Source organism: Pyrgilauda ruficollis, unplaced genomic scaffold (assembly GCF_017590135.1).
Source record: "Pyrgilauda ruficollis isolate IOZ18807 unplaced genomic scaffold, ASM1759013v1 scaffold206, whole genome shotgun sequence".
Taxonomy (NCBI): Eukaryota; Metazoa; Chordata; class Aves; order Passeriformes; family Passeridae; genus Pyrgilauda; species Pyrgilauda ruficollis.
In genome coordinates this window covers 398503-406144 of record NW_024519874.1, presented here as the reverse complement: position 1 = coordinate 406144, position 7642 = coordinate 398503, and positions in this window count along the sequence as shown.

The window sequence follows — 7642 nt, the reverse complement described above, 5'->3', positions numbered from 1 at the left end:
TGCAAAGCAAAGCATTTGTTAAGTGGAAAACAATTCCTATCTGTAAAATATTATTTCAGTAAGTCACCCCCAAGAGGCACTGACAGCCCGGCGGGGTGGGCTGGGGCCAGGCAGGGCTCAGGAAGGGCTTTCCAGTGGGAACTGCTGGAATTTCCCCCTCCCAGCCCATGCCGGGAGCTGCCTGGGGCTGTTCAGTCCTGGCAGAACATTCACTTCAGGCCTGGGTGGGAGCAGGACCCGGGCAGCGCCGGGCTCTGCTGCCTTTGGCACGACTCTGCCGGGGTGTGCTGCCCTCCAAATCCATCTGCAGCTGCTTCCCTGCCCCTGCTCCTCCTGTCCCTGCTGCCCCTGTCCATGCTGTCCCTGTCCCTGCGTCCCTCCTGTCCTTCCTGTCCCTGTCCCTGCTGTCCCTCCTGTCCCTGTCTCTGTTCCTGCTGTCCCTGTCCCTGCTGTCCTGTCCCCTATCCCTGCTGGCCCTGGCTCTGTCCCTGTTGCCCCTGTCCCTGCTGTTCCTCCTGTCCCTGTTCCTGTTGTCCCTGTCCATGTTGTTCTGTCCCTGTCCCTGTTCCCTTACTGCTGTCCCTGTTCCCTCGGGGCTGTCCCTGTCCCTGCTGTCCCTGTCCGTGCTGTCCCTGCTGTCCCTGTCCCTGTCCCTGTCCGTGCTGTCCCTGTCCGTGCTGTCCCTGCTGTCCCTGCTGTCCCTGTTCCTGCTGTCCCTGTTGTCCCTGTCCCCAGGGGCTGGCGGTGTGTGTCCCCAGCTGCTGCCCCTGAGCAGCCACAGCGCTGCAGGGCTCAGCCCTTGGTGCTCCCTGGGGTCTGTCCCCGTGAAGCTGGCGCTCCCTCCCTGTGTCACGGGCTGCCAGCACCCCTGGCTGCTGCTGCAGTGTCCCTGCCAGTGCCCAGGTGACCCCTGTGAGCTGCCCAGGTGTCCTTGGACAGAAGGGCAGGGCTGTGCCCGGCTCTGCCGGGGCTCATTAACACGTGCCTTGTCTCTGAGCTGAGATGCAAATCCTTCCCAGCCCCTCTTTCCAGGCTCAAACCAGCCCAGCCTTCAGCCATTCCCTCTGCACGGCCGGGGTTTGGTGGGGAGCTGGGAATTGTTCTCCTGCACACAAAGAGACAAAGATAACACCGCTGGATGTTTGGCTTGGCAAACACTCCTTACCTCAGCAGGAAAATTGCCTCGGCAAAGAGGAGCCAGGGCTGCTCCAACAGCCCATTGCTAATTCATCAGCATGGATTCACCTCCGTGGGATAATCAGCAGACTCCAGAAAGGAGTTTATTAGACACTCGGTCCCAGGGATTATATTTATCTTCTGAGCACATGCACACACAGGCACAAAGTTGGTGTTTAATGGGAATCTTTCAGCCCTGCTGATCCTGGATGAAAATGGGAAGAGGCTCTGCTGGCACAGAGATGTGCCCAGGTGTGCTGGGCCGGGGTCAGGCCCGTGGAGGGACCTGCCAGGGGTCCTGGGGGCTGACAGAGAGGGACAGTGGGGGCACTGGTGCCACCACTCTCCTGACACCCTTCCCTTCCCGACCCCACCGGCCTGCCACGGGCCACAGGGAATGGATGTCACCCAGAGGGTCCCTGCCCAGCGGGCTCCTGCAGCTCAGCTCCTCTCTGCAGGAATGTGGAGCCCAGCAGCAGCCCCAGCTCCACACGGAGCCCCAGCGAGGTTTGGGCTGGAAGGGACCCCAAAGACCATCCACTGCCAGCCCTTCGGCAGGGATGAAACCCTCCTTGGTGGTTGGTGAGCCCAGTTTAACTCAGCCAGGGTGTTCAAAGGGACTGGAGGGCACACAGAGCCCAGTTTAACTCAGCCCTGGAGGTGTCACAGCCTGGGGAACACCAGCCCTGGTGATCCCAGCCTGGAGAACACCAGCCCTGGAGAACACCAGCCCTGAGAACACCAGCCCTGGAGATCCCAGCCTGGAGAACACCAGCCCTGGAGGTGTCACAGCCTGGAGAACACCAGCCCTGGAGATCCCAGCCTGGAGAACACCAGCCCTGGTCTCTCTTTCTGTCACTATTCCCAGCTATTTTTTCACACGTCACAAAGGAGCCCACACACTTTGCAGCAAAGGTGGGGTGGATCATGCTCATTTTGGGTGGGATTTTTCCTCCCCTGAACGTTTTGACCCAAAATGCCCTGGCACAGGCTCCCCAGAGCTCCTGTGGCTGCCCCAGCCCTGGGAGTGTCCAAGGCCAGGCTGGACACCTGGAAGGTGTCCCTGCCCGTGGTGATTTTTAAGTCCCTTCAAAGCCAAACCATTCCATGGTTCTCTGAAAAGACTCCATGGATTTATTGGATTTACTGACTCCCCCATGAGAAGGGAGACACAGTTCCTGGAACACCAAGATCCAAATATGTCCTTGCCCAAGTACAAACTTGGTAGCCCTGCTCTAAATTTAACTCATTCATATTTTTCTAATGCAAAAAGCCACATGGATCTTCTTTACAAGCAGCAGCAGCACACAAAAATATCATAAAAAAGCGACATTAAAAATAAACAAAAAGACAAAGCAAAACATAACTGTGCAAATAAATAACCCTTTGCAATTTGGATATTTTATGGTGAGGGAAGCACTCTGAATATCTAATCCAAGCAGTTCTATTGCCAAGGAAATGTCACATAAAACCAGAAGAATCATAGCATAGATCAGGGCGATAAAAAAGGACAACACAATCTAATCAGATGTGACAGATGCAGCCCAATTCCACATAACAACAGAGCCAGCGGGATTTGCCCGGGAGGCGCCCCTTGCTCCTTCCCAACCTTCTCCTCTCCTTCCAAAACTCAATCCTGGCTTCATCTGAAGGGAAAATAAATTGCATTTAAAAGCTCTCCAGAGGTGTCTGAACTGTTCATGAGGAGAGCACTGAGAGCTGGCGGGGACTGGGAATGGTTTTCCAAAAATCACAGAACCCCAGAGCGGTTTGGGCTGGAAGAGACCTGAAAGGCCATCCCATCCCAGCCTGCCTGGGCAGGGACACTGGGTTCTGTTTCCTCGTGGCCTGGAAGCCAAGAATGCTTGGAGCAGTGGGGATGTGCCTGGGCTTGCTCTGGCTCTGGCAGGGAGCCCCAGTCCCCGCGGTGCCAGCTCCCTGTGGCCGCCAGTGGTGGCCACGCTGAGCCCCAGCAGTGACAGGGACAGGCTGGAGAGGAGTGGCCTCTGCCCTGGCTGGGCTGGGAAAGCCATTCCCAGCCCTTGGGGCTCCTTTTGTCTTCCTGATCCCTGCAAACCCAGGGAATGAGGGGGATGGCCTGTGGGACACCAGGGCTGGGCAGTGACTGTCACCCGTGCGGGGTGATCTCTGTGTCCCTGCACGTGCAGCCAGCCCCAGGAGCTGACCCATGGCTGTGTGCCCTTGCCAGGGAAAGAGCAGCTGGCTGCAATTCCTGCTTTGATTTCTGTCCTGCTCCAACCTCTGCCCTCGGGAGCTCGTTCTCTCTGTCTGACAGCTGACAAGTGGTGCCACATTTCAGCCCTTAATGAGGCTGCATGCCCCAGCCAGCCCCAGCCTTGCTCTGATGACAGCCCAGCCTGACCTGCCAGGCTCTGGGTCCATTCCCACGTCCCCACCTCTCCCCTGTCTCTGTTCTCACTCTCAGTGACACAATTCCCTGGGAATCTCATTTATCCAGCACAGGGGCACGGCCCAGGCACTGTGACCCTGCTGCTGCATTCCCTGGGGTGGCTGGGCCAAACCCCTGCCTTGGCATGCAAACCTCACACCATCTTCATCACCATCACCATCCTCACACCATCTTCATCACCATCACCATCCTCACACCACCACCACGCTGTGAGCCTCCGTGCTGGTGATACCTTGGACAGTGCTGCAGGATCATGGAATGGTTTGGGTGGGCAGGGACCTCAGAGCCACCCAGTGCCACCCTGCCACGGCAGGGACACCTCCCACTGTCCCAGGTGCTCCAGCCCCAGTGTCCAACCTGGCTTTGGGCACTGCCAGGGATCCAGGGGCAGCCACAGCTGGTCTGGCACCTGTGCCAGGGCCTCACCCTCTGGTAAAGAATTTAATCCCTGTCATAGACAGGGCCAGGAGAGCAACTCCTTTAAAAACACCTTTATTAAGAGCAGCTCTGGGTGGGGAAGCCAAGGGGTCGCACACACTGCCGCTGCTCCCACAGGACTCTGAGGAGGAGGAGGAGGAGGAGGAGGAGGAGGAGTGCAGCTTTGTCTCTCAGCAGAGCTGGGCCTTGTGTCCTCAGGAGAATCCTTAGGAAGAAAATACTGGCTCGTAGTTTAGGGGTGTCACCCAGACTGAGTACTCCTCAAGCCATGGTGACAGGACGTAATCCTGCTCTGCTCAATGGTGGGTGATTCCCTGTGGTGCTGCCAGGGTAAGATCATAGTTTATGTGCTGGTTTGTTGTTTTTGAGAGAGTCCATATCGTACCAACATCTCCTCATTAAATTCAGTCCGGGTGCAAGTCCCACTGGGAGCAGGGGAAGTGGTTCCTGATGGAAAGGGATGCAAACACAGGGTAAGATAGTAGCACTTAACAGTGGCAACCAAAAGCAAACATTCAACATTCAACAACAGACTGACACTTCAAATTAAGATCCTATCAACTTCATCAACATTAACTAGCATCTGCCACTGTGAAAAAGAGCTCCCATCTCCAGTGTTTCATTTCTCACAGTAAGTACTAAGCAGTATTGCAGTTCAAAATTCCTCACAGTTTCATGTCCAATATTTGTTGTTTTATTTTGCTCCTGGTTGGCTGGAGGTTGATGTTCTAGTTTAGAGAGAAGGCACAAATCTTCCCAGTAACTTTAAAGCCACCTTTTCCATGCTTGTAGGTGTGGTGATAGGGTTTGCCTTTATTTTTTAAACAGGGGAGGAAAAGATAGTTCTGGGAAGTTCAGAATGTAATAGTTGGTTTTTCTGACTTCTATTCAGTAAATAGAATAAAGTTAGTATTGCTACTTTGACTTACAGACATCCTAGTTAAGATGATTGTGATCTTTCTAAATGCTTGCTGTTAATTAAGCTCTTGACTGTGATTGGATTCTGGGCAATTGCTAATGCATAGAAGGAAAAGTAGGCCAAAAATTAAAGACCGTGCAGGAAGTATGGCTCATGATTCTTTTCAAAGGGTCAGAGGAATCAGTATAAAATAAAACTTTAATTTAATACATTATTTGTCTTTTCTACCTAATGAAATAATGATGGGAGATCATCTCAATAAATATCCTAGAGTATGGAAGGCAGGGATATTGTATATATTTCTTCACCTTACAGATTTCTAAGCACATTATTAGTTGTAGTATGTAGCAGTTAATTTGTGGATAATGGTTTGTGTTATAATACCCCAGAATTAAAGAATATAATGTTAACTGCGAAGTATGGATATTTTGCAATGTTTATTGTCCTTAGCAGTGTTTTTTTGTTTGTTTGTTTGGTTTTTTTTTTTTTTTTGTTTTTTTTTTTTTTTTTTGTTATTGTATATTATTTTAAAAAAGGGACTGGAGGGCACACAGAGCCCAGTTTAACTCAGCCAGGGTGTTCAAAGGGACTGGGGGACACACAGAGCCCAGTTTAACTCAGCCAGGGTGTTTATTGGGACTGGAGGGCACACAGAGCCCAGTTTAACTCAGCCAGGATGTTTAGTGGGACTGGAGGGCACACAGAGCCCAGTTTACCTCAGCCCTGGAGGTGTCACAGCCTGGAGAACACCAGCCCTGGAGATCCCAGCCTGGAGAACACCAGCCCTGGAGATCCCAGCCTGGAGAACACCAGCCCTGGTCTCTCTTTCTGTCACTATTCCCAGCTATTTTTTCACACGTCACAAAGGAGCCCACACACTTTGCAGCAAAGGTGGGGTGGATCATGCTCATTTTGGGTGGGATTTTTCCTCCCCTGAACGTTTTGACCCAAAATGCCCTGGCACAGGCTCCCCAGAGCTCCTGTGGCTGCCCCAGCCCTGGGAGTGTCCAAGGCCAGGCTGGACACCTGGAAGGTGTCCCTGCCCGTGGTGATTTTTAAGTCCCTTCAAAGCCAAACCATTCCATGGTTCTCTGAAAAGACTCCATGGATTTATTGGATTTACTGACTCCCCCATGAGAAGGGAGACACAGTTCCTGGAACACCAAGATCTAAATATGTCCTTGCCCAAGTACAAACTTGGTAGCCCTGCTCTAAATTTAACTCATTCATATTTTTCTAATGCAAAAAGCCACATGGATCTTCTTTACAAGCAGCAGCAGCACACAAAAATATCATAAAAAAGCGACATTAAAAATAAACAAAAAGACAAAGCAAAACATAACTGTGCAAATAAATAACCCTTTGCAATTTGGATATTTTATGGTGAGGGAAGCACTCTGAATATCTAATCCAAGCAGTTCTATTGCCAAGGAAATGTCACATAAAACCAGAAGAATCATAGCATAGATCAGGGCGATAAAAAAGGACAACACAATCTAATCAGATGTGACAGATGCAGCCCAATTCCACATAACAACAGAGCCAGCGGGATTTGCCCGGGAGGCGCCCCTTGCTCCTTCCCAACCTTCTCCTCTCCTTCCAAAACTCAATCCTGGCTTCATCTGAAGGGAAAATAAATTGCATTTAAAAGCTCTCCAGAGGTGTCTGAACTGTTCACGAGGAGAGCACTGAGAGCTGGCGGGGACTGGGAATGGTTTTCCAAAAATCACAGAACCCCAGAGCGGTTTGGGCTGGAAGAGACCTGAAAGGCCATCCCATCCCAGGCTGCCCTGGGCAGGGACACTGGGTTCTGTTTCCTCGTGGCCTGGAAGCCAAGAATGCTTGGAGCAGTGGGGATGTGCCTGGGCTTGCTCTGGCTCTGGCAGGGAGCCCCAGTCCCCGCGGTGCCAGCTCCCTGTGGCCGCCAGTGGTGGCCACGCCGAGCCCCAGCAGTGACAGGGACAGGCTGGAGAGGAGTGGCCTCTGCCCTGGCTGGGCTGGGAAAGCCATTCCCAGCCCTTGGGGCTCCTTTTGTCTTCCTGATCCCTGCAAACCCAGGGAATGAGGGGGATGGCCTGTGGGACACCAGGGCTGGGCAGTGACTGTCACCCGTGCGGGGTGATCTCTGTGTCCCTGCACGTGCAGCCAGCCCCAGGAGCTGACCCATGGCTGTGTGCCCTTGCCAGGGAAAGAGCAGCTGGCTGCAATTCCTGCTTTGATTTCTGTCCTGCTCCAACCTCTGCCCTCGGGAGCTCGTTCTCTCTGTCTGACAGCTGACAAGTGGTGCCACATTTCAGCCCTTAATGAGGCTGCGTGCCCCAGCCAGCCCCAGCCTTGCTCTGATGACAGCCCAGCCTGACCTGCCAGGCTCTGGGTCCATTCCCACGTCCCCACCTCTCCCCTGTCTCTGTTCTCACTCTCAGTGACACAATTCCCTGGGAATCTCATTTATCCAGCACAGGGGCACGGCCCAGGCACTGTGACCCTGCTGCTGCATTCCCTGGGGTGGCTGGGCCAAACCCCTGCCTTGGCATGCAAACCTCACACCATCTTCATCACCATCACCATCCTCACACCATCTTCATCACCATCACCATCCTCACACCACCACCACGCTGTGAGCCTCCGTGCTGGTGATACCTTGGACAGTGCTGCAGGATCGTGGAATGGTTTGGGTG